The sequence below is a fragment of the Triticum dicoccoides genome, chromosome 2A, assembly GCF_002162155.2.
Source record: "Triticum dicoccoides isolate Atlit2015 ecotype Zavitan chromosome 2A, WEW_v2.0, whole genome shotgun sequence".
In the NCBI taxonomy this organism is placed as follows: Eukaryota; Viridiplantae; Streptophyta; class Magnoliopsida; order Poales; family Poaceae; genus Triticum; species Triticum dicoccoides.
Window position 1 is genome coordinate 597,638,063 of NC_041382.1, and position 4,453 is coordinate 597,642,515.

General features: G+C 43.9%; 1 long non-coding RNA gene across 1 annotated transcript; it reads left to right on the forward strand.

The window, feature by feature from the left end:
- Positions 1-1,255: 1,255 nt before the first annotated feature.
- Positions 1,256-2,291, forward strand: LOC119359658. The gene is made up of 3 exons (XR_005172616.1): positions 1,256-1,470; positions 1,555-1,764; positions 2,232-2,291. It is a non-coding gene; the product is annotated as an uncharacterized LOC119359658 (long non-coding RNA).
- Positions 2,292-4,453: the final 2,162 nt, after the last annotated feature.

Sequence of the window (4,453 nt, forward strand, 5' to 3'; positions counted from 1 at the left end):
GCTTAGCAAACTAAGGAAATATTTTCTCAGTTATGGGGGTGATAAATAGTTCATCGTAAAAAGTTACGTCGATGCAAGATTTGACACCGACTTGGATGACTATGAGTATCAATCTGGATACATATTGAAAGTGGGAGAAATTAGCTAAGAATAGCTCCATGCAGAGCGTTGTAGATATAGAAATTTGCAAAATACATACGGATCTGTATGTATCAGACCCATTGACTAAACTTCTCTCACAAGAAAAACATGATCACACCTTAGTGCTCTTTGGGTATTAATCACATGGCAATGTGAACTAGATTATTGACTCTAGTAAACTTTTTGGGTGTTGGTCACATGGCGATGTGAACTATGGGTGTAAAGTCACATGGTGATGTGAACTAGATTATTGACTCGAGTGGAAGTGGGAGACTGAAGGAAATATGCCCTAAAGGCAATAATAAAGTTGTTATTTTATATTATATTTCCTTATTCACGGTAAAGGTTAATTATTCATGATAGAATTGTATTGATCGGAAACTTAAATACATGTGTGAATACATAAACAAATACCGTGTCCCTAGTAAGCCTCTACTAGACTAGCTCGTTGATCAAAGATGTGTAACATCCCAGTTTTCCTAAATTAGGATGTTAATAGATCATACATATGCATATCATATTTTCCATGCATTATTTGCTTTTCTGCAATATTCTTTTCATTATGCAACCAAAGGCAATTTATTGGAGCGGAGATAACATGACTTCTCCCCTGTTTTAAAAATGTTCATAATGTGCAGAATAGTATTTACTGTTCATCTGTTATGTCCCGGTATTTTTCGTAGTCCCCAAAATATTTTACTTGTCTGTTTTATTGTTGTTTGAGTGGCCTGTTGCATCAAAATTATTTTACAAAATTGCATTAGTGTTGGAACTAGTGTTCTTGTAGTTTATAGCTGTAGAGCTATTTTTACTGTGTGTCTAGGTATTTTTATTTAGAATCTATACTGTGTATTTTATTTTATTTTATTTTTGTTCTGCTGCTGTATTTTTTTAAAAAAAAACACCAGCCAGCCCGCCTGCCAGTGCCGCAGCGCACACGCGCGGCCCAGCAACTGCGGCCCAGCTCCCGTCGCCCGCAGCCCGCTAAACCTAGCGAAGCGGTACGCCCGTTCGCTCGCACCCGAACCGCGCCTGACCCGCGCCCGATCCACCCCGCCTCCAGCCGCTGACTAGCAGGCCCCGCACCCTTCCCCTTCCTCCGGTCGGACCGCACGCGCCCCGCACGCCCAGCCGGGGCCGAGCCGGATCGACCTCACGCTCCTGGTCCATCCCGTGTCCACCAGAGACACCGCACGCGATGCAAAGCCCTAGGGGAGACCCCGCAACCCCTTCCCGACACCTGTTGCTGTCGACGCTTTGCCCGAGCTCGTTTTGGATCTCGGGAGAAGCTCCGCCGTCCGCCGCCGTTTGCTGGGCGATTTCGCCGCCGTAAGTGCACTTGGAACCGCTCCGCCTGCTTCCTTCGTTTTCCCCGCTCGGTTGCCCGCGTTTTGACTCGCTTCTGTGGACCAGAGCACACCGGAGCGACCACCCGCCACCGAGCCGACGCACCGGAGCAGCCGTAGTTCACGTCTTCGCCACCGCCGCTCGAGGACGCCCCGCCGCCGTTGAGCACCACCACTGCCTTCGGCGCACCCATCCCCTTACCTTCGCCGGAGACCCGCCGGAGACGCGCCGTAGCCTACGCCCGACGCCGCCGCCGCCGTTTTCTCTGTTTTGCTGGTGAGCACGCGTGCATGCAATTCTCCAGCCAATCACGTGCTGCCACGTGGCAACCAGCTACAGTACACGCACGAACAGTGCACGAGATTTCCGTTGTTTTTGTTTTTCTTTCCAGAATTCAACTCTAACTTCAAATAGCTATAGCTTTTATTCTGTATACCCAAATTAGGTAATTCTTTTTCCTATGATCTCACAAAAATCAGCACATTATGACAGTACCAAAATTTCTCAAGTTTGCACTGTTTAAATTTGAATCCGTTCAAATTCAAATTAAATCTTTCGGAGGTCATAACTCTCAAACCGTTTGTCGGTTTTAAGTGATTCTTTTTGCGTTGCGACCGTAGTGCAACTTAGGTGCTGTTAAGCTTCTGTTATGGATTTTTAAAAATGGTTTTGTTGCTGTTTGTTTTGTTTTGGTTCTACTCGTGTTCCTGTGATTGATTTGTTGAATTGTGTGAAACGTGTAGATTGTCCAGAGTGCGACGCGAGCTATTGTCAGGAGTGTGACTTTCTGAACCAGAACCAAGGCAAGTTACACCTTGATCATCCTTTACCTATTGTTTTCTATGCATGTATTTATATAACACCTTGAATATAAGCATGTATAGGATTATTATATTATTTTGCTATATTGTTGAGCTATCTCCCGTCATTGCAGATCGTGGTAGTTGTAGTTTTGCTATGCTTTGTAGACGGGGTTGGTTCATGTATTCATTGAGCTTATGTGAGGATTATATATATATATAATAATTTGAGTAGTAACTTAGGATTTAATTCACCTCTTGGCGGAAGTGGTATTGCTAGGGTGGTTTCAAGAACATCATGGTTTATACCCTCTGAATGTAAGTGGACGGCCGCCCAGGCTCAAAAAGATCAGACAGACTTAGTGACTAGTAGCTTCCATGTGCGACCACTGGCTAAATGGGCTCTGGCTTAGTTGATCAGTTGTGGGACCCTTACCCGGATGTGCCAGCAGATGTAGATATAATAGTTGGGATGGGCCTCCTGTTGGGACTAGGGGACTGCTTTTGAAAGACTTCGTCTCAATCTTCGGGTTGGGTCCAGTAGGTAAAGCGTACTAAACTCTGCAGAGTATTTAAAACAAATCATGATTAGCCGTGCCCTCGGTTATGGACACTTTGAGCCACTATGCCATTACAGTTGTTGGATGATCTTGACAGATGTGACACCTAATAAATTTGTTGGGCAACTTAATAAAGGGTAGGTTGGAGTTGATTTTGCCAACTCAACCTTGTGTATTTAATTGTAGTAATAAAAGAACTAAATAAAAATTTGACTATTAGGTAGTTATGAGGACAAAATCAGCTTTCTGCAAAAATAAACCCTCAAGCCTTCCTTTTGATATACTATGCATATACATGTAGGTCTGCTTTATTATTACCCCTATGTAACTTGCCAATACATTCCAAGTATTGACCTATATGGCTGCAATGTCTCATGTTGCAGGATATTCAGACGAAGAGTAAGGTACCGTTAGGGTCGCGAGTCTACACTCAGCATCGCCGGTGGGCTATGATGGGACTCATCGTTATTTTCTGCTACTTTTCGTTGTTTGATTGAATAAAGCTAGCCAAGTGCTACGTAGATTGTTTTATTTTATATACTCTGGATCATACGATGTAATAAATGATGCACTTGCTATTCTGGTATTCATCTATACTGTGTGTGCTAGCGAGCTCGATCCAGAGACTAGCACGGTAAGCACAGAGACTCAAATCCTTCGAGGTTTGGTCGTTACAAGATGGTTAAGGTTTCCTAACCATAGACATGTGTTGTCATTTGATAACGCGATCACATCATTAGGAGAATGATGTGATGGACAAGACCCATCCGTTAGCTTAGCATATTGATTGTTCAGTTTATTGCTATTGCTTTCTTCATGTCAAATACTTATTCTTTCGACTATGAGATTATGCAACTCCCGGATACCGGAGGAATACCTTGTGTGCTATAAAATGTCACAACATAACTGGGTGATCATAAAGATTCTCTACAGGTATCTCTGAAGGTATTTGTTGAGTTGGCATAGATCGAGAGTAGGATAGGTCAATCCGAGTATCAGAGAGGTATCTCTGGGCCCTCTCGGTAATACACATCATAAGCTTGCAAGCAAATGACTAAGGAGTTAGTCACGAGGTGATGTATTACGGAACGAGTAAAGAGACTTGTCGATAACGATATTGAACTAGGTATGAAGATACTGATAATCGAATCTCGGGCAAGTAACATACCGATGTACAAAGGGAATTACGTATGTTGTCATCATGGTTCGACCGATAAAAATCTTCGTAGAATATGTAGGAGCCAATATGGGAATCCAGGTTCCGCTATTGGTTATTGACCAGAGAGGTGTCTCGGTCATGTCTACATAGTTCTCGAACCCGTAGGGTCCGCACACTTAACGTTCGTTGACGATATAGTGTTATATGAGTTATATGTTTTGGTGACCGAATGTTTTTCGGAGTCTCGGATGAGATCATGGACATGACTAGGAGTCTCGAAATGGTCGAGAGGTCAAGATTGATATATAGGACGCTGTTATTTGGACACCGGAAGTGTTTCGGGACGTACCGGGAAGGAATCGGGTCACCGAAAGGGGTTCCGGGCACCCCCGGCAAGATATGGGCCTTATGGGCCAAAGGAGGGGACAGACCAGCCCACAAGGGGG